Below are 23,517 nucleotides of genomic sequence, written 5' to 3' on the forward strand. Positions count from 1 at the left end.
ATCATGGTGGAAAAAGCTGCTGCACTCCCATAGACCTATTGCAGAGAGACACCACTATCAGCCAGCAAACATGAACAGTCAGAGCTCAAACTGGCTCTTTCCACACCTTTGAGATATATTAAATGATAAGCCCCCAGTAACACCTTCCCCAGCAAACTTCTGAAGATTTAAGTTGCAAATGTAATCAAAATACCTCAAGCTACTGTGTACCTACATGTGCATTCAAATCACCATGCCCCACCACTATTAAGGCAAGAATTTTAAAAATAAAAATATAGGGCTGGAGATATGGCTTAGCAGTCAAGACACTTGGCTGAAAAGCCTAAGTACCTAGGTTTGATTCCACAGTACCCACATAAACCAAATGCACAAGGCAGCACATGCATCTAGAATTCATTTGCAGTGGCTAGAGGCCCTGGTGTGCCTATTAATTCCCTCTTTCTTTTTATCTCTCTCCCCCTCCCCCTTTTTCTCTCTCTCAAATAAATAAATGAAACATTCTAAAAACAATTAAAAATATACTTCAAAAATGATGCAAGCAGAGATGTTGATCTCATATCTAAGAGAAAGTATGTCTATAAAACAAGTACAATAAAGTCACAAAAAGCAAGCTTCAAAAATAATTCTGTGAACATTTATATGCAGATCTGAAATGTTATTTTAAATGTCCAGTTTTCAATACACATGCACATACACATCAGAGAAGTGTGGGTTGTGACCAAATTAAAGGGCAAAAAGGAGCAGTTAATAGAAATGTCTTTGAAGGAACACAATGTTGGATTTAATTCAAAGGAAATATAAATATATTCAAAGAACTAATGAAAACCTAATTAAAAAAAACAGAGTATGTCATCAGTGATCTATCAAATAGACTATTAATAAGGTGATAATTATTTAGAATAGCTAAACAAAACAACTACAAATAAAATTAAAAGTAATAGGTGATTAAAATTTTCACTAAAGGGTTGTAGAGATGGCTAAGTAGTTAAGGCACATGCCCACAAAGCCTAAGGACCCAGGTTCAATTTTCTAAGTCCCACATAAGCCAGATGCATATGGTAGTGCAAGTGTTTGGAGTTTGTTTGCAGTGGCTAGAGGCCATGGCACCCATTATCTCTATCTCTCTTCCCCCCTTTCTCTGTGTCTAATAAATAAATAAGTGAAAACAAATCTTTAATTTTTTTCTTCACTAGAACAAGAGAGAGGCTTAACAAAAAAAATTGAGATGGCACAAGAAAAAAATTTAAAAAACAGGAATAGCTTCAAGGTCCTCAGGAAAACCGTAAGTATAAACATAATGATTTATTGCCAGAATGGGAATGAAGGAAATGTGACAAAATATACTTTGAAAAATAATAGGCAAAATATCCTAAAATTTAGTGGATGTATTCATTTAGATGTCTAAGAAGCTCAACACAATTAAAATAATTTAGATATGATATCCACAGCTAGAAACAACATAGCCAACATAAGGAGAAAAAGACATTACCCATAAAGACAATTAACAGACATCCTCTTACCTACAACAATAAAATCCAAAATGTGGTAAATTAAAAGACAAAAGATGAAAGAAACAGAGAGAGAGAGAGAGAAAGAGAGGAAAGAAGAAAGGAAGGAAGGAAGGAAGGAAGGAAGGAAGGAAGGAAGGAAGGAAGGAAGGAAGGAAGGAAGGAAGGACGTGTTGGGCCTTGAGGACGCAAGGACATGAGGCCTAGTGGAACTTCCTGAGCCTAGCTAAAGTTTGTCTCTGGCCAGCTGTGACTCAGCAGGGTGCCAAATTGCCTCTGGCCTTCTACTTCTGCAAAATGAGTTAGAGTTCCCACGTGCACTGAGAACCAGTCATTTCACAAGTCAGGATATGTTCTTGGCCCTTACACCTCATCTTTTCCTGAGATCCTCTCCTTAATTCTCAATGCTATATGAACTGCCTGTTACAATAAAGTGAGATCCTGCTTCTACAAGTCTCACGACTCAGTGTGATTTTTCACCCATGCATAGGAGAGGTACCGGGTTGTCCAACACTCACTATCCCACTCAGCCCCAGGAAGAGACCGGAGGGACTGGCTCTCCCACAAACCTACCTGCCAGTGAGCCTGGAAGACTGGAGCCCAGTGTGTGAGGCATCTCTCCAATGGAAGAACACTGATGGGCCAATCAGTCTGCGGGTAAGTGTACCCTCTTAAATTATGGGGCAGTCCTCGTTCAACCCAAATCCCTCATGCTCGCCTGAGCCTTTGCATCAGTTCCTAGGCCCCTTTGGAAGTGCTTCTTGGCCCTCTAAGGATCCTACATCCCTAGATTCCCCTGCAAATCCTTTTTAGACAAATCCTTTTCAGACCCCCTCTGCACCTCTGTGCTACTACAGGGATGGCACCCCCCAGGGAGAAACAACCAACCACTTCCCTGTCAATGTTAACCCTGGCGGTAATCGCCCTGCCACTTGGTACCCCTGGGAGGCTCATAATCTAAAGGACCTTGAGAAGGCTGTGTCGAGGATGGTCCTAATTCCCCCTGGGCAGAGAACATCCTCCAGGGTTTGGCTCATCATCACTGTGCCACCCAAGATTGGAAAAACCTTGCTAAAGCCATTCTTTCTGCCCCCCTGTACATACAGTGGTGTGCCTTCTTTCAGGATGAGTGCCCTACTCAGCCTGAGCAGAATCAGGCCGCTCAGCCCCCAGTCCCAATCACCTTCGGCATGCTCTCGGGTACCACTGATGCATTTTCCATGGGCCTCCAGCAAGCTGCCATCCCTCATCCATACTGGGATCAGGTGCAGGCTTTGGGAATGGCCGCATGGAGGAAACTGGAGGAAGGCCCATCTGAGCCCCCTATCACAGAAATCACACAAAAAGCTAGTGAAGACTTGGCTACCTTCATAGAGAAGGTTGAAAAAAGTCTACAAAGAAAGTTTCCTCCCAGTCCCCTGTGAGACCAGTTCATTAAAATGCTGGTCTTGGAGGCATGACGAGTGACCATAAGTTGGCCTGCGCTGGGCTAAAAGATCACTGTATGAGTAAATGGTCTATACCCAACAAAGATGTGGGATCCAGCTCCCATCAGGTGAGGGCCATGGCATCAGCCTTACAGAGTACCTGCCATGAGGATATGGCCGCCCTGGTCTGTGCCCTCCAACAGACCACAGGGGGAAAGGGGAGATCTTGTTTTGGATGTGGCAAAGAGGGTCACTTTAAAATGGAGTGCCCCAATTGGGCAAAAAATACCCCAATAGTCCCTGTGGCCCCTAATGTGCCTTGTACCCCTTACCCCAGGTGCAAGAAGGGGTTCCACTGGGCCAAGGATTGCAACTCCAAGTTCAGCCTTCAGGGTGAGCCTTTAAACTCCCCCAGGGGCTATCCCCAGCCCCATTACACACTGTACCGTGCCCCTGATTCTGGGACTAAGACCAAAAATGACACTGGGGCTGGCCATGCTGTCTCTCTCAAGGAAAAAATTTGGCTGATATAATGGCTTCTATGCTTCAGTAATTAGAAAGGAGGAAGTCCCTCCTTCATGGCACTTAGTCCCTGGTCTGCCTTTACTTGGTGTGGGTGGACAGTCAACGTCCTGGGAAATGGCCAACTGGCAGCCCTGGACTGATCCTAACGGTAACCATGGGGAGGTGTGTCCTCTGGTGGTGTCTGGCCTAATGGCAACCCTCCTAGGTCAGGATATACTCGTAAAAGCTGAGGCTTATATCGTGACTGAAACTATAGGAAGCAATCCTTGAGGGCTCTGCCCTAATCATCTTTGGCAAATTGATGTCACACACTATTCTCCATTTGGAAAGCTTAAATATGTTTTTCTTTCAGTTGATACCTTTTCCCACACCTGCTGGGCATCAGCACATGCCAGGGAAAAATCTAAATGTGCTACTAGCCATATGCTTCAATGCTTTGCCACCCTTGGACTACCTAACCAAGTTAAGACAGATAATGGCCCCTGCTTTGTAAGCAAGGCTTTTGTAAATTTTCTCCAGACCTGGAGAATCTCATGCTCTACTGGCATCCCATATAACCCTCAGGGTCAAGTAATCATTGAAAGATATAATCATACTCTCAAGTCTCAATTATAAAAACAAAGGAGGGAATCCTTACCCCCACACAACCAACTGAAAAAGGCATTATTTACCCTAAATATTTTAAGTTTTTCTAAAGAAGATCAACAATTATCCCCTTTTTAAAAACATTGGTCCTCATCCATTACCTACAGTTCTATCTGGGTAAGATGGAAAGACCCATTGACTGGGGCCTGGAGAGGACCAGACCCACTCCTCACTGCAGGGAGATGGTTTGGGTGTGTCTTCTCACAAGATGAAAAAAGACCCATTTGGGTACCAGCGAGAAACCTAAATTATTTGTCCCAACAAGGGGACACTGACAATCACTTTTCCAGGGAATATCTCACCGCTGAGGACTGTTCCTAAAATGGTCTTCACCCTGCTAAACCAAATAACCCCCTCCCTTGCAGAGGATTGCTGTCTTTGTCTCCAATCTGGGCCTCCCTGGGTACTTGCAGTAATCACCAATGATACAACTACAGTTGCCCATATGACCCTAAAAAATTGCTCAGCCATCTTCCCCACCCTCTTCCAGCTTTTCCTAATGTCTTCTTCTGGTATTCTTGCATTTGGGCCCTGCCTTCTCCTAATAACTCCAATATAGATGTGGGATACATTCATCATTCCTTCTGTACTTTCAACATAACTGAGCCCAGTGCTCAATGCTGCCCACCTTTTGGAATGGTTTATGTTTGTGGAGGCAGGATGGCCTATTACTTTCTGCCCACCAATTGGACGGGCCTTTATGTCGCAGCCACCTTGATTCCAGATGTGGATATCATTCCTGGAGATGAAGCCCTCGCTATACCTCTTTTGATTATATTGGAGGGAGACCTAAGAGAGCTATACAAATGATACCTTTACTCATTGGGTTGGGAATAACCACAGGCATGGCCACCGGGACAGCTGGGATGGGTATGGCAGTCCATCTCCACAGAGAGCTCTCTCTCCAGTTGACCAGGGACATAAAAGCCATGTCCAACACTATCCTTGATCTCCAACAACAGCTCGATTCCCTGGCTGAGGTGTTCCTACAAAACAGGAGGGGACTAAACCTATTAATAGCCAAAAAGGAAGGCATGTGCTTGTTGTTACAGGAAAAATGCTGTTTCTACACCAATAGATTGGGAATCATTCAGGATGAGATCAAAAGGCTTCAAGAGGACCTGGAGAGGAGATGGCAGGACCTCCAGTACAACCCACTGTGGATGGGCTTACATGGCTTCTTACCCTACCTTCTCCCACTACTTGGGCCCCTCCTTCTCCTTCTCCTGATCCTCACTTTTGGGCCTTGTGTAATTAACAAAATTACACAATTCATTCACCAGCAGCTAGAGGCAATAAAACTCCATCATGTTGAGATACATTACCACAGGCTGGCAACTCAGTAATTAAATTCTTCATATGACCAACTACCACCCCCTCTGCCCTCCATGTTACTGATGATGGGTAAGATCTCAGACTGACTGAGACAACCTAAGACAGGTCATGGAGTGGATTCTCAATGAGCTGGATACATGGTACCCAGTGATGGGTAAGATCCCCAGAGGGGGACAACCTAAGACAGGGGCCATGGTGACTAATTCTCTTACAAAAATAAAAGGGGGAGATGTTGGGCCTTGAGAGAACTGGACATGAGGCCTAGTGGAACTTCCTGAGCCTAGCTAAAGTTTGGCAACCTGTCTCTGGCCGGCTATGACTCAGCAGGGCACCAGATTGCCTCTGGCCTGCTACTTCTGCAAAAGGTTAGCATTCCCACACTCTTAGAATCAATCATTTCAAAAGTCATGATATGTTATTGGCCCTTACACCTCATCTTTTCCTGAGATCCCCACCTTTGTTCTCAATGCTATATAAACACCTGCCTGTTACAATAAAGTGAGATCCTGCTTCAACAAGTCTCCTGACTCAGTGTGGTTTTTTTCTGGTGCCTAGGAGAGGTTCTGAGTCATGGACACTCACCATCCCACTCAATCCAAGGAAGAGACTGGCTCTCCTACAGCCCTACCTGCCAGTGAGCCTGGCAAGGAAAGAAAGAAGGATGGAGAGATACAGAGAGAAAGGAAAAACAAAGAGGGAAGGGATAGAAAAAAAGATAGGAAGGAAGAAAGAAAACTAAGAGGAGAGAAAAAGAAAGAAACTGTAATGGGGAAACTGAGGTTCTGGGGTGCTCATGAGTTAACATTTGCAAACTAACCTAAGAATTGGCAATTCCAGATTCAAGAAAATGATTTTTTAAATACCACATTTTATTCAGATTTTACAAAGCAGAAAGGGGAAGGCTGAGAGGTAAGGAGAAACAAAGTGGGAAGGAGAGAAGTATACCACGTGGAGTCCAAATGCCCATGTGGGCCATGTGTAGCTCAGAAGTCCATAAGGCCAGAGTTCTGAGGAAAAAAGCATGGAAAGAAAAAAATAAAATAAAGTTCAAGGAGCTCCTGTAATGTGGAGAGCTGGAGAAGATAAAGAACCCATGCAGAAAGGAAGGGCTAGAGGGCCCTCCCAGCTAGCTAGCCCAGGCCCAGCCGAGGGAAAAACTCACCCTCAGCTGGAAGTTCCCAAGTAATCAGGGAACCTACCTTCCCTTTGCAAAGGTATTTATAATCTTAGGGTGATGTCTTTTGGCCCAGGTGAACCAGAGGCCCAGATTTTTGATTAGTACTAGGGGCTGGCTCAGGAAGAGATTAGCTTAACTTGGCCAACCACAGTGTTTAAATTCTATGAAAGTCCTCCCTACCAGGAGGAGTCCTGACTGTTTGTGAAAACAGTTCTTTGGTACTAGGCAAGAGATAAGAAAAACTTTCTTGCCCTTCCTACACCTTCAGGGATCCAGTCACCCTAACTCTACCCTCCTTGTTTCCCCCTCTCATGAGAAGACACTCTAACTGCTGCTAGAAGACAAGGGCACAATGATGCCAGATTATTAAGCATTTCCTGCTGAATGTGGCATAAAGTTGTGGCAGTTAGAGAGTCTCTCCCACAGAGGGGAACTATTCTAAAGGACCCCAGAAGTGTATTGATGGAGTACAGGAAGATAGTCTTGGAAGAAAATGCTGGGGAGAAAGAATAAAAGTAAGGACTTAATGAGAAGTGAGCACACAGCAATCTGGTCGCCTTCAGGGTTATCCTTCTTGTGGTCTTCTTGTCCTTGGGGATCATCTGAGGGAACACAGGTAGATAAGAGTTGGATTGTCTCAGGATCATCTGAGGATGAGCTGGCTGAGATTTCCTTCCAAAATTGTTCATTCAATGGCACAGTAGTGTCTGAAATGTCCTGAATCTGTTTCCATATGGCTTGTAAAACTTATAAGATATTAGCAGAGTTATCAGAAACATATATACAACATTTAACTTTGATACCATATTTTGTATAATATACTTCCAGAATGTACCTTTTAAAATTTGTCCTGGGGGTAACCAGGATCAAAGTTTGGTAACTTGGAGGCATTTAGTGCCATTAAAGGCTATGCAAATACATTTATTTATTTATTTAGGAGCAACAGACACAGAGAGAAAGACAGATAGAGGGAGAGAGAGAGAGAATGGGCGCACCAGGGCTTCTAGCCTCTGCAAACGAACTCCAGATGCGTGCGCCCCCTTGTGCATCTGGCTAACGTGGGACCTGGGGAACCAAGCCTCGAACCGGGGTCCTTAGGCTTCACAGGCAAGCGCTTAACCGCTAAGCCATCTCTCCAGCCCGCAAATACATTTTTTGGTCTCAGTACTTGTTTAAGGATGTGCCAGAAGAGATTTCCTATTGTTCCCAGTATAAGGAAATCTGAATTAAGTGACCTTTGGTCACAGTCATATATATATATATATATATATTCCAGATTTGAAAATTACTGTTTTGACACCTGTGGTTGTTTTTCCTTATTATAGAATTAGAACTATTTTAGAGCTGGGGGAAACATGTCTTAAGGCCTTGCTTGTTTCCCCTCTTGGAAAGCTAGCACTTGTTGCATTACTTAGTAGGCCATTCATATATTTGAGGTATCCCGTTAGCTTTGGTTATGCATTTCTCTCTGCATGTTTAAGACCAAATGGAGCCAAAATTTAATCAAGGATTAATTTTGGAGGTCACTAATAGCTCTCCAAATGAGATGCTAGGGACTCAGGAGTAGCCCTATAGCTTACTGGTGTTTTCTGTCTGTTAAGATGAGTTATAGATGGCTGGCTGTGGTGGTTTGAATCAGGTGTCCCCCATAAACTTAGGTGTTCTGAATGCTAGGTTCCCAGCTGATGGAGATTTGGGAATTAGTGCCTCCTGGAGGGAGTGTATTGTTGGGGGTGGGCTTATGGGCTTTATAGCCAGTTTCCCCATCCCAGTGTTTGGCACACCCTCCTGTTGCTGTGGTCCATCTTCTGTTGGCCAGGGGGTGATGTCCACCCTCTGCTCATGCCATCGTTTTCCCCTGCCATCGTGGAGCTTCCCCTCAAGCCTGTAAGCCAAATAAACCTCTTTTTCCCAGAAGCTACTCTTGGTTGGGTGATTTCTACCAGCAATGCGAACCCGACTGCAACACTGGCCAAGTAGATTTACCTTCTTTGGGAAACCAGGAGGACTGATTGCTCCTCAGTTGTGAACCTCCTGTTTCAGACTATACACCAATTTTATGTTTGGATCTCCATATCCTCCCTGCTCAGTAATACAGGTGACTTACCAGGGGGCCAGTGGAGAAGTGTCCCATCATCTCCACTGGCCTCACAACCTGGGATCACAGGCCAAAATACTGGCCTTTTGTCTCCAATGATTCCAATTGGCTTTGGCTTCTACATAGGTGATTAAGATACACCAACCTGGATGTATATACATATAGAGTACCTTTCATTACTGAAATAGATTTAGTTAAAGAATGGCACAAGAGCTTAAAGTCATCTTGTCCAACCTTTTAAAATGTGGTTTTACTGTCACAGTGTAAGTCGTATCTGAGGCATAGGAAGTAAGCACATCTTACTCTTTAAATATCTAATAGCTATAAATACAGAAAGAACCTATGATTAGTCTTGAAAACAATGCAAATCTAAACCAATTAATTTAACCTAGAAATTCTCAGAAAGGGACAAGTCAAATAGTACACATCCAGATACCTGTGTGGGCCCCAAATACCCAGGGAACACTGGAAACAGAATGACAGAGTTTGAAATTATTTCTCTCAGATGAAGACCATTGTTTGAGCATGAGGCTGTACCCTAAAGCAGTGAATATATCTTAAGGTTTAATTTTGTTATAAGCATTGGACTTGAGATGCCAGAAATGAGATAGTCACTTTACATATAATAGATCAGAGTCTGGTCATTGTTGAGCACAAACAGCTATGCTCTAATACAACCATTGAAAAATCTGTTTCAAAAGAGAAAACACCATTTGACAACCAATGTGTTTAGCTTAATCTTGATAGCAATTGACCCTGGGTGTCATAGAAAATTTTATTAATATAAAACAATTTTATGTTTTCCCTATGAGTTAAATTTGATAAAGCTTAGGCAAGCTATCCCAACACATTTTGCCTAACAGGAGCATAAAGGTTATAATGACTGAAATTAAACCACTTTTTAAGTGATTAACCCTAGTAATGACCATTCAGTAGAATTAGAATAAAACAGAAGCTACATTTAAAGTCACAATGTCTTTAGGTATAAGTACCTCATTTTTGGAAATCAAACACTTATACATGAACTTACATAAACTTTTAATTAATCTTTTTTTTTTTTTTTTTTTTTTTTTGGTTTTTGAGGTAGGGTCTTGCTGTAGCTCAGGCTGACCTTGAATTCACTATGTAGTCTCAGGGTTGCCTCGAACTCATGGCAATCCTCCTACTTCTGCCTTCCCAGTGCTGGGATTAAAGGCATTTGCTACCATGCCCAGCTATGAATTTTTATCTTAAGACTCAGTTTCTCCAATAGTTAAAACCTTGACAAGCAAAGGAACCTAATTTACTTTATTGACAATCTTAAGGCTAGTTTTTATAACACTTAAACCACAACAAATTGGCATCAGTAAGTTGTTAGTGAGTGAGGCCTTAGCCATGAGACTCAGTTTCTCTACTAAATGAAAACCTTTGTATCTGGTAAACATATTTTAGATTTTATATTATTAAATGCCCTTCCCTGAGCAAATCTCATTACTATTATGAAGTCCTGGTGACATCTACCCTTTTTTCTTTATCTCCCTCTCTAGTTACTTTTACCCTAATATACATTTTAGGTAAGTCTGATGATTGTCTTCCATAAGGTGTCTGTAAACTGATCAAGTACCTTGACTCAGTTTATTTATTTGATCTTTTTGTCTAGTGAAAAATATCATTTGATAGAGGTGACTTTATGTGTTCAAAAGATAAGAACTAAAAAGAGAAACAAAGTTATATGCTGTTTGTCATTCCCTTTTTCTTGTCAGAGACAATTGTCCATTTTGTCTCTGGATAGGGTCTGGGGGACACATGAGTTAAACTTCCATGGGGTCTGGAATAAAAGAAACGCCATGCCTTTTACCAGAGTCCAGCTTGCCATGACTTTAAATAGCATATAGCAGTAAGCAAGAGCAAAAGGAAATGACAGAGCAGACAGCTAAGCATCCTGACATTCCTTGTCTTACTCTGAAGTTTTTTGTTTTTAATTAGGAAATTTATTTTACTCATTTGTAACACACAAGGTGATATGGTCTTGTCTATTTCTAACCTTTTTAAACCTCCAAAGAATGTGCATTACACCTGTGCTTAGAACTTTGTGACCCACCTAGCACAAGACATCACCTGTGTCTAATGTAAGCTGAATTTACATTAATTCGATATTCCTATTGAAACTTTTAGAGTATCTTAAGAATCTGTAAACAGCTAAAAAATCTTTACGCATGGTGTTTAGGTTTAGCCTGAAAATTAGCTTTCTGTTTCTTATAAAAGGAAATTAATTTTAGGCAAAATTTGGTCTTTAGATCTCCTATGTCTTTCCTACATACACACATCTTCATCAACATACTTTAACATTCTAATCTAAATTCCACTTAAAAAGCATTTTTAATGAGAATTCTATGTCCAACATTGAAAATTTCCTTCCTAGTTCCTTCAGTAATATAATCTCAACCCATAACTAACCATCTTTTTTATAAGACTATTAAGAGAAACTACACCAAATTGATTAATCTTATCACCCACTGACAAAGAAGCAAGTAGTCTGGCTTCAAAGAGTTAGTCATCTTACTATTGGAAATTTGCAGAGAAAAAGCCTTCCTTACTATTTATGTCACCAAAAATCTCTACTTGACAACCAGACTTGTTTTATAATACCAGTAGATATATCTATAGATTTTATATAACCTAGTGATTTGAGATATCTCCTATCAATACACTCCATGAAATACACTTTCTACAATATAGGCAAAATATGACAACCGTTTTGGGGATAGTCCTTATCAATTCCTCTAACACACTTGGAAGTGCTTTTATTAAGAAGAACTAAGGCAAATTTTTATTTTTGTCTTGAGCCAGGCTGACCTAGAATTCCAGCCAATTGCCTCCTCCTTTTCTTAAATTATTTTTTGTTTATTATTTGTATTTATTTATTTGACAGTGACAGACAGAGAGAGAAAGAGGCAGATAGAGAGAGAGAGAACAGGTGAGCCAGGGCCTCCAGCCACTGCAGACAAACTCCAGATACGTGTGCCCCCTTGTGCATCTGGCTAATGTGGGTCCTGGGGAATCGACCCTCAAACTGGGGTCCTTAGGCTTCACAGATAAGCACTTAACTGCTAAGCCATTTATCCAGCCTGCCTCCTCCTTTTAAGTAACAGGACTCTACAATATTTTAAAATACCTGGAAAATTATGAGCCACCACCTCAGAGAGAATTTTGTTGTTTTCAGTAATCCTCTATGTAACCTGAAGTTGACCTATAGCATAAACTCAGTAATTATATGTATGATAGCATGTAACAAAGTATGGCTTTGTTTACACAAAAATTTTGTTTATACAAAAATTTTGGCTTACCATAGGCTTTAGTTAAATCTGACTTTTAAAGACAAAAAAAAAAAAAATACTTGAAATAAATCAAATGCCAGGAGAGACCTGTTGGATTATTTGGATTAATAAAGAAACCAAACGGTGTCTATAAACATCTTATTTGTTTAAAAACCAAACCACAGAGAAAACATCAGACACAGTTCAAACTAAAATTAGGTGCTTATTTTTACCAAGCAATTTAAGTCATGTGGTTTAAAAATGTGGAGTCAGGCTATCATTAGTGATCCTCCTGTCTCAGCTTTCCAAGTATCTTAGGATAATAGGCCTGTGACATCAGGCCTAACTCATTTTACTATTTATAATACCTGGATGAATAAATGATTTACAGTTAGAGTAATTTGGCAGAAAATCAGGGCAGGTAGTGAGCACCATCAGGCATGTCTTTCCTGTTGTGTCTCTATTTACTAGGAGACAGCCAGCTTGGTTATCTCCCCCACCTGGCTGACGCAATTGCAGACTTCAACTCCACAGAGAGGTGGAGGCATGTGATTCAGACCCAGACCTGTTGGCAACAGCTTTCAAGTCAAGCGGTTAGGCTCAGGCTTGGCTGGAGAATCTTCAATTTCCCCTTCATTTAGGTGGCCAGAAACCCCCAGTCTCTGGCTGGCAGTGGGGTTTAGGTCCATGCTGCAGGATGGGTGGGGCCCACAGCAAGAGCTGGAGCTCCATCCTCCCATCCCCCCACAGGCAGCCATGTGCCTTGTGGATAGTGGCTTGCAATGAAAAAAGGAAATAAACCTAGAAGACATTCAGGTCAGGGGTCTTTGGTTCTGGGCCTCCTTGTGGCCATGAGACCCATCCCCTCTGCTCAGCAGAACCAGCTCCCAAGCTCTGGAGTTCAGCCTTGGGGTCTGAGATCAACCCACTGCATCTCCCAACAAAAGCTGTCACCTTTACAAAAGAGCCCAGCCTGGCTTTATACCAGTTTGGCCTCAGGCAATAGTGCATTTCAATAGGGCTCCAATCCCAGCAGGGAGGAGCTGGCCAGGCCAAGAAGCCATGGCAGAGTTAGTTGAGAAAGAGCCCAAGCAAAATGTAAACCATAAATTGGATTTTTGTTACCCCAGAAACTGCTAACGTATAAAGGATCTGGAGTACCAATGGGAGCAGCAGCTGGAGCATATTCTGCTAATAGAAGCAGAATAAAAATGTGGCTATTTGTATAAAAATCATTCTCAAGATCTTTTGATAGGATCTCTATTCTGTAACAGGGAAATTGAGGTTCTGGGGTGCTTCCTGGAACCCCAAGCCATTGAGTTAACATCTGAAAATTAGCCAAAGAATGATTTTTTTAATTATTTATTTATTTATTTATTTATTTTGGAGGTAGGGTCTCACTCTAGTCAAAGCTGACCTGGAACTCACTGTGTAGTCTCAGGGTGGCCTGGAACTCACGACAATCCTCCTACCTCTGCTCCCGGTGCTTGGATTAAAGGTGTGCACCACCACACCTGGCACGAGAATAATTTTTAAAATACCATATTTTATTTCAGATTTTACAAAGCAGTGCAGAAAGGAGAAGGCTGAGAGGTAAGGGGAAACAAAGTGGTGAGAAGAGAAGTACACCACGTGGAGCCCAAATGCCCATGAAGGCCATATGTAGCTCAGGAGTTCATGTTACCAGATAGGGATCTAGAGGAAAATATCATGGAAAGAAAGAAAAGAAAAAATAAAGTTCAAGGAGTTCCTGCCATGTGGGGAGTTGGAGGAGATAAAGAAGCCATGCACAGAGGAAGGGCTAGGGGGTCCTCCCAGCTGGGCCTGGGCCTAGACCTGACCCAAGAAGAGCTGAGCTAGCCCAGGCCCAGCCAAGGGGAAAAGTGACCCACAGCTTGAAGTTCCCAAGTGACCACAGAGCCTACCCTCCCCTTTGCAAAGGTATTTATAACCTTAGGGTGATATCTTTTGGCCCAGGTGAACCAGAGGACCAGCTGGTTGGTTAGAACTGGGGGCTGTCTCAGGAAGAGATTAGCTTAACTTGACAAACTACAATGTTTAAATCCTATGAAAGACCTCCCTCCCAGGAAGGGTCCTGACTGTTTGTGGAAAAACAGTTATTTGGAACTAGGCAAGAGATAAGAAAAATTTTCCTGCCCTTTTTATACCTTAAGGGGTCCAGTCACCCTTACTCTACCCCCCTTCATTAGGAAGGAGAAAGAGAAAGGTGGGGGGGGGGGGAATGGAAGGTTAAAAAAGGAAAATGAACACTATACAGCAAACCTACATTAAAATGAAGTGCTTATATAATTGGTATAACAAAATGGGATATTGAATATTCCAGTAATCAAATACTCTTGAAACTTATCAATTTACAAGATCATCAGATAAAATGCTAATGTGCAGAAATCAACTGTGTAGCAATCAGCCTCAAGTCACTGGGATGAACCTTCAGACAGTTATGTGTAGGAAGGGAATTAACTGAACATAGAGGGAAAGTTCCATAATGGCAGAAGAAGCTGGCCCTCCTTCACAGGACCCAGCAGAGACCTAGGGAGAGAGAGAGAGAGAGAGAGAAACACAAGCCACCACCAGCAAACAAGCACACTTAGGAACTCAAGGCAAAGCTCCTGCACTTTGCATATCTTTAGACTGGAATTTCAATTATCCCCATACCTTAGGTCTGTATCCTAGGATCCACCCACAGTGACACTTTCTACAGCCAGATGGCTGCAGATATAAATTACAAGCTTTATTAAAATCCTAACTATGTATTGGGGGCCATCCATTCAAGCTACCACAAATTGTAACTCGACACTTTACAAATTTATATTTAAAACAATTCAAAAATAATAGAATATTTGCATTTAAATCTAACAAAAACCTGTAGAATATATATGTGCAAAACCACAAAACAATGGGGAAAAAAATCTCTTTTAAGAAATTTTATTCTAAGAATGTAGTCAAAGAAAAATTTTAAATAAGTGATATTTTTAAAATACATTGCTGTTTTGATTGTGCTATAACTTGGTTGTGAAGCCATCATCTTCCCCTAATACAAATACAAAATTTCTAACAAAATGTGACCAGTACCTATCCATAAGGAGGTGAAAGAATCATACTATTTGACAATATAGGACTAATTCTACAAATGCAAGATTGGCTTAGTATGAAATTATGGAAAGTAATTTACTATATTCCCAGAATAGAAGACAAAAATATATAAATTTTAGTTGAAATAAAATTAGCTGTAAAATGACTAACACTCAGGATAAAAAGTCTAAGTAAGCTCAAGATGTGAACAAACTTCCTCCACCTGATAAAGGATATACATAGAAATATCTATGATGAATCTTCTATTTCCTGATTGAATGTTAGTGCTCTCCCTAAGACTGGACATAGGCAAATATGATCAATCTCTTCACTTCTATTCAACCTCACATTAAAGTGTTAGCTGGGGGCCAGGACAGTATAAATTAAAGGAATACATGATATAAAGGAAGAATTGGGCTAGAGAGATGGCTTAGCAGTTAAGGCACTTGCCTACAAATCCAAAGAATTCAGGTTCAATTCCCCAAGATGCACATAAGCCAGATGCACAGGGTGGCACATGCATCTGGAGTTTGTTTGTAGTGACTGGAAGCCTGGCATGCCCCCACTCTCCCACCTTCTCTCTCCATCTTTCTCTTTCAAATAAATAAAAATAAAATATTTTTTGAAAAATAAAAAAAAAATCAACCTGTATTTCCAAACATAAAAGTACATGGAAAATACACCAATGAACTCATGTTTGATCAAAAAAGTCACCAGAATACCAAATAAATATAGAAATTCAATTAAATATTCATATATCAGCCAAGAACCACTTACATGTAAAAATTTTAAAATTCCATTCACAAAAGCTTCAAATAAGAAAAAAAAAATAGAATTCAATCTATCAAAAGAAAGGTGAGACATAAACTAAGAACCACAAAATCTTCATGAGATATGCAAAAAGATATAAATGAATAAAAAGAAGCATACATTAATATTCAAAAAAAAGCTATAATTATCAAATTAATCTATAGTAAATTAATCAAAAATTATAGGATGTATTCTTCCAATCCAAACCTTACAGTAATTACACAGTAATCAAACTAATGAGGAACTGGAAAACAGAAATATATAAATCAAAGGAATAAAATTGGAAGTCCAAGAGTAAATCCTTATATTTATGGTTAATTTATCTTCACAAGGTACCAACGCGATTCTATCTGTGGATAGTATTTTCATCAAACGGTGATAAAATAATCAGATACTTCTATGTAAAATGATGAAAATAGAGCTTTACATCATTCTGTACATAAAATTAACTTAAAATAGGTAATATGCCAAAGTGTATGACCTAAGACTGAAAAGTGTTTACATGATAACACCAAAAAGAAATCCTCATACCCTTAATTTAAGCAAAAACATCTTTTAAAAATTAAATTATTATATTTGTTGTGGAAAGTACGTAGCTAAAGAAAGGTACCCACATGGCCAGAGATCCCATGTGTAGGGCCTAGAAAAACCATGGAAAGAAAATCAAGTTCAAGGTGCCCCTGTCATGTGGGGAGATGGAGGGGGTAAAGACCCTGTGTGGAGAGTAAGGGTTAGGGGGACCTCCCCTCTGCTCAATCCAGCTGGGCCTGGGCCAGCCAAGGGAAAAACTCGCTGTGGTGGTTTGATTCAGGTGTCCCCCATAAACTTAGGTGTTCTGAATGCTAGGCTCCCAGCTGATGGATATTTGGGAATTAATGCCTCCTGGAGGGAGTGTATTGTTGGGGGTGGGCTTATGGGCTTTATAGCCAGTTTCCCCATGCCAGTGTTTGGCACACTCTCCTGTTGCTATGGTCCATCTTATGTTGGCCAGGGGCTGATGTCCACCCTCTGCTCATGCCATCGTTTCCCCCTGCCATTGTGAAGCTTCCCCTTGAGCCTGTAAGCCAAAATAAACCTCTTTTTCCCAGAAGCTGCTCTTGGTTGGGTGATTTCTACCAGCGATGCGAACCAGACTGCAACACTCGCCAACAGCTGGAAGTTCCCAAGTGGTCAGAGCCAAACACATCTTAGATACAAGAACATGCTGTAGAAAAGAAAAATGATGCACTGGGCATATCAGCAGTAAATCTTTTGTACTTCAAAATAACCTATTAAAAAAATAAAAATCTAATCCAATAGATTGGAAGAAAACATTCACAAATAATGTATTTATTAAACATCCTAGACCTGGAGATATGGCTTAGCAGTTAAGGCACATTCCTTTGAAGCCTAAGGACCCAGGTTCAATTCTCTAGGTCCCACGTAAGCCAGATATATATGGTGGCACATACATCGGGAGTTCATTTGCAGTGGTTAGAGGCTCTAGCATGCTCATTCTCACATACTCTCTCTCTTTCTCTGTCTAATCAAGAAACAAAAATTTTAAATAATAATAATAATATTAAAAAATGAAGTGAAAATAGAAAATGGATAGAAAAATGGAAAAAATATTCAAATGGACCTGAGTTAGAAAAAAACAAAAGTTATATAGGTAGCTAATACATTCTAATTTCATGAGCTTGAGTATCACAGATTTCTAGGAGCTCTTCAAACTCTTACTATAGTAGTTCCCATAGGATTTATATTTTCTCTGATGATTGGGGAATCAAATCAAAAGAATGTAACAGATGCTTACTATAGATACTCTCACAATGTAAAATCTCATTAAATTAAACATCCTTTTATAACTACAAACAAGGAGTTTTCAATGCTTCCTTTGCTAATTCTTTATATATTACTAATTCCCTACTCACCACCATTATACAGAGTTGCTGTAGTAATTAAAAGTTTTCTTCCAGTTAATACAGGTTTCTTTTCCTTAGAATAGCAATTTAATGTGGTTACTTCAATAGGATTAACAACCAGCTTCAAATTCGGCTACACAACATGAAGCAGCTGTGACTATCTTCTGCAAATTCATGAAATCTTGAGAAACTGGACAAGAACTAGATGTTAAGTCCAAGATATGAAATAAATCTGACCTCCTAAGAAGCCTATTGTTTTTTGTAGGCATGAGATCTATCAAATCAATGGTGTCCCAATCTGATCATTTTTTTATATTCACATTTAGCCAAACAGTCAAAGATAATGCTTCTGTGAACTGAGCACACACACAAAGCAAATGAGCTGTCATTAATTATGCATGACATTACATACTAATTATTTGTGAAGAAGCCTGTGAGTGTTACAAATATAATCTCATTAGTTTTCTCCAATTTTCCATGAGTTTGAGAGGTAATCATTATTATCCCTATATTTAACACATTGCTATTTTAGTGAAAACTATACACTGATATATTACAAAACACATTGACATTTATCATTCTTCTTTTCCTATTGTGACATGTATTTCATTATCCTTTTTTAACCCAAGAAATTAAGTCCAATCACATCACAAGTTAGAGACAAAGGGTAATTTTTGCCTCTCAGAATTAATTTCTAATAGCAAAGCTCATCCTTATACAGAATAGAGATGAGAAACCTGATTCAGTCTCAGAAAATGGGACAGAGAGCAGAAAAAAAAAAAAAAACTTTTATTTTTATTTTTTTATTTATTTACTTAATTTTGGTTTTCCAAAAGAGTCTTGCTCTAGCTCAGGCTGACCTGGACTTCACTATGTAGTCTCATGGTGGCCTCCAACTCACAGCAATTCTCCTACCTCTGCCTGCCAAGTATTGGGATGATTAAAGGCATGTGCAACCACTCCTTCAGAAAGTGAACTTTTTTTTTTTGGTTTCTCGAGGTAGGGTCTCACTGTAGCCCAGGCTGACCTAGAATTCACTATGGAGTCTCAGGGTGGCCTCAAACTCAAGGCAATCCTCCTACCTTTGCCTCACAAGTGCTGAGATTAAAGGCGTGCGCCACCACGCCGGGCCCAGAAAGTGAACTTTTAACAACCAAGACTAGTTGGTATTAATCCACTGTAATACAGGCAAGTCCACAATGTGTCCCAAGTTTTATGATTAACTACCTTTTTTCTTCTTTTCATCAAAATGTGAACCTACTTGTTTAATTCTGATACAACCTACTAGCATAGAAAAAAAATGTGAGTAAAATGGCAATATCATTTCAAATTGTATTCAATTTTATGTCCTATTCATAAGGTTTACAACTCTCAAGCTTTCTTAAACCATGTCTTCCTCTAGGAAAGTCCTCACATAAGCTATGAAAAAGTTTAAAATTGGCTACTGTCTTACATTCTGCCCCCTGGTGGCAGATATGAGCAGGTGCCACAGGCAAGCAGCTAGGTTAACCTTGCTGATAATTAGTAAACTGTTCTGTGAAGATGAGTCTTGTCATGCTTGCTAACTTACACTGAGAACTCCAACATTGCTGTTGCATTAGCACACATTACTACATTAGGGTTTTTGACATTTACATTCGAGTGTTACTAATTCAGGCAACTTATCATTATGGTTTGAAAAAACAAAACAACATAAATAAACAAACAAACAGTCTGATAACATAGTCTCTTTTGGCCAAGACTGGGTGCACATATTCTGTGAGAAACGTTGGCCAGGGAAAATATTGGCAAAAGCAGTATGCAAAATATTGTAGATAGTATACACTGCAAAAAAAAAACCTATGACTTCTACACAACTACCTGTTGGACAAGGTCTGAGTTTGAGACTTGGTGGTGCCACTTACTGGCCATACTATGATCCTTATGAATGGTCACTTATTCAGAGGATAAGTTAAGCTAATCATACGCAGGTCCCTATGTTACTGAATTCAGTGGTTTCGTTTTTCCTTTTGAGAAGCAATTGGCATAATCTGTCTAAACAGTTTTATTAATCATAATAAACAATGTTTTATGTCTTGAGTTTTGTTTGTCCTGATTTTATTACATGTTTCATTTTTTTGGGGATCAGGACCTTATGCAGGCTAAGGAGCATTCCGCCACTGAGATGTACTTTCAGCCCCCACATGGTTTAGGGTTCTTGTTTTTCTTAAAACTGCATTACAAGGATTTAAGACCCTTGTGCCTGATGAGCTCTATTATACCAAACCACAATGCTAGCTGCTGTCTTTTTCCTGTCACTATCATAACATCCTGTTACTACCTGTTCAGAGAACAGGTATCTTCTTCATCGCAACTCAGAGGCAGACACCTCGGAAGGTCTACACTAGGTCGTCATGGAACAAGGAGCAGTAAAAGCATTTAGACAATTTCCCTTGGGTTACTTTTTGCTTCCACACTACTGGATTTATTAATGAGTGAATAAACGCTATAGGAGTTTTCTGACACTCTTTACATACCTGCTGTTTCTATATTCTCTAATAACCATGAAAATATTGACAAAGATGAAGATCAGAAGTTATATTTATTAATCACAGAGGAAAATTCTCTTTCACTTTTTACTCTTTTCCTCTTTTTCTTTTTCTGATTTTGGAGCTTGGTTGGGTGAGACAGGGTCTTCCAAGCTGACCTAGTAGTGCCTAGTTCGTGGCAATTGTCCTTAGTTTCTCAAGTACTGAGATCACTGGTATGCATCATTATGCTAGTTGTCAGGCTTTTTGTTTTTTACTTATTTAAAACGTTTTATTTTTGGATGGTGAATATAATTTCAGTGTGCAAATGTACCACATTTTCATCATCCATTCATCTGTCAATGGGCATCGTGGCTGATTTTAATTCTTTGCTATTGTAAATACAGAGGTAAAAAACAGATGTTCAGGCATCACTGCAGTAGAGTAGAATCCTTGGAAGTATGACCAGAAGTGGTATAGCTGGGTCACATGGGAAATCCATTTCTAATTTTTTGAGCCATCTCTGTACTGATTTCCATAATGGCGATACTAGTTTGCATTCTCACCATCAGTTCTTCTTTCACTGCAAATCTTACCAGCATTTGTTGTGTGTTTTCTTGACCATAGGCATTCTGACTGGGTGAAGGTGGCAGTTTAGAGTGGTTTTAACTTGCATTTTCCTGATGGACAGAGATGTTGAAACTTTTAAAAATACTTATTGTGCATTTGTGTTTCTTCTTTTCTGAACTAACTGCTCAATTCATTAGCTCACTTAGTATGGGAAAAGGAAATGTGCAAGAAAATGGGTGGATCTGGAAAGAATTATATTAAGTAAAATAACCCAAACACAGAAAGGCCAAAATCCTGGGATTCTATCTTATACTATCTATTAGTACATGTACACCGGGAAGCAGGAGTGGGTAAGAGGTATAAAGGTAGAATGACAACCAGGAGCAATCATGTGAAGAGGAGTGAGGGAAAAGCAAAAGGACACATGGGACTGCAGAAGAGGGAGGATTGGGGGAGGGCACATTGGGAGGATGAGAGAGAAAAGGAGGACAGAATCAACTAAAACAAAGTGTGTTTGAAAATGCCACAATAAATGGCACTTAAATCTGTGTATTATAACTAAAAAAAAAAAAATAGTATCTTAAAAATACCATTTTTTTTTTTTCTTTGCTTTTTGGTTTTTTTTTTTTTTTTTTTTTTTTTTTTTTTGAGGCTGACCTGGAATTCACAATGCAGTCACAGGGTGGCCTTGAACTCACAGCAATCCTCCTACATCTGCCTCCCAAGTGCTGGGATTAAAGGTGTGAAGTGTGTGCCACCACACCCAGCAAAAATACCTGTTTTTAAGGTGTCTATTGCACTATACACCTAGCTATCAGCTAAATAGTTAGTTTATATTCTTTCTTATAATTTTATTCTTGTATATAATTGTTTATATTTTCTCCCCAATATGCCCTCTCTCACTTCCACTAAGCCCTTCTTCTCGTCAACTATTTTCCTTCTTACTTTCATGCTTTTTTTTTTCTTTTAGAGACCTGCTGAGTTATGCTAGGTCTGCTTACATAGTATGGGTAGCAGAGGTTTACTGGAGTATAGGCCCTTTATCAAGTGGCTATACCATGGAGGGGTGAGTCCCATTTCCCAGCAACCACCATCAGCAGGCTTCCCCAGCTATAGATCACATGTACTCCACAACTGACCTACCAGGCAAGGTGTGCCCGCTGGTGCAATAGTGATATAACTCTTATGGACAACCATTCCTATATTATTATATTTAGGTCTGAACAGCAGGGGGGAGTTCATTCTTGCTACTGTAAACATGCTTAAAAGCCCATGACTGGGATGGTCTTACATTCTAGGAAGGATCCTACTACTGTTTTTATGCTAAATGGACAGGCTAAAACTGCTTTCCAAAAAAAAATATTGTTTATGTCCATAGTTTTATGCTGCTGTTGGCCTTGACCGTAGAAGTTTCTTTTTTGTAGTTGGCAGAGTTACATATCTGGCCTAAGTGCTAAGAATAAGTGACTATTTTGTATTTATCCCTAAATGAGACTGTCCCGACCCGCGGGACCTCGTTATTCGTGGGGGCGAGGAGGACCCTAACCTGAAATAAGATGGGCGAGAGAGAGGAAGAGACTCAAGCAAATGTACACTTGTCAAGAGTCCAATTTTATTGAGCCACAGCGGCCTTTTTAAGGGTTAGGGTTAGGTAGGGTCTTGGGTGGGGGGGGGGGTGGAGGAGGCAGGTGGTGGAAAGTTACAGAATCTTCTTGGCCTTTGGCCTAGGACAGTTTGCGGTTATTCCAAGAATTCACGGTATAGTTCTCACGTCTCTGCAGTCGCCAGGCAGGATGTTAATTAGTTAGGTGTGGTGGGGTGAGGGGATGGAATCAGTTAGGTATGGCAGGGTGGGGGGATGAGGAAAGGTCGGAAGTTGCTCAGGGCAGAAGTTATCTCAGGGCAGAGGTTATCTCAGGGCAAAGATCTGTTCAGGGTTCATCTCGTCTCCAACATGAGACATCTATATAATTGCTGCCAAGTCTCAAAGAACATCATGTAAGTAAGAGGAGGTGAAAAATAATTTTAAGCTAGAGGATGTGGACATGGCATAACCCTTAAACTCGTGAACTCACAGTAGTTGTGATTTCTTGCATAAGATCGAGTATGTCAGCATTTCATTATGGACAGGGGAAGGACTTGTGAGATCCTCCACCTTCTAGAGGAGCCAAATATTTATTGTTGACTTATACAAGTATGGTTCCTGCTATTACAGATTCGATGATCTAGTGAGAGAAATATACAGAAATAAACAAGGAAATCAGTATGTACATTATTCAAGGTGGGCTAGACGATGCTGTGACAGTGAGCATCCCCAAAATCTCATTGACCAAATTGGCACAAACTTTCTCCCATTCATGTGACTTTCTCAATGCAGGTCTTCATGAATGTCTACATATCTTTGTCATTCAGTGTTCTAATATAAAATGTCCCTCATCAGGTCTTGTGTTTGAGTAGTTGGTCCCCAGCTAGTGGCATTGTTTGGGAAAATTATGAAACTATGAGGTACAGCCTTCCTGGAGGACGTGGATCACTGGCAATGGACCTTGAAGTTTTATAACCTGTCCCCAGTTGCTATTCGTGTCTGCTACCTGCAAACTGCAATGTGACGAGGTGTTCTCT

Source organism: Jaculus jaculus, chromosome 1 (genome assembly GCF_020740685.1).
Source record: "Jaculus jaculus isolate mJacJac1 chromosome 1, mJacJac1.mat.Y.cur, whole genome shotgun sequence".
NCBI classification, from domain to species: Eukaryota; Metazoa; Chordata; class Mammalia; order Rodentia; family Dipodidae; genus Jaculus; species Jaculus jaculus.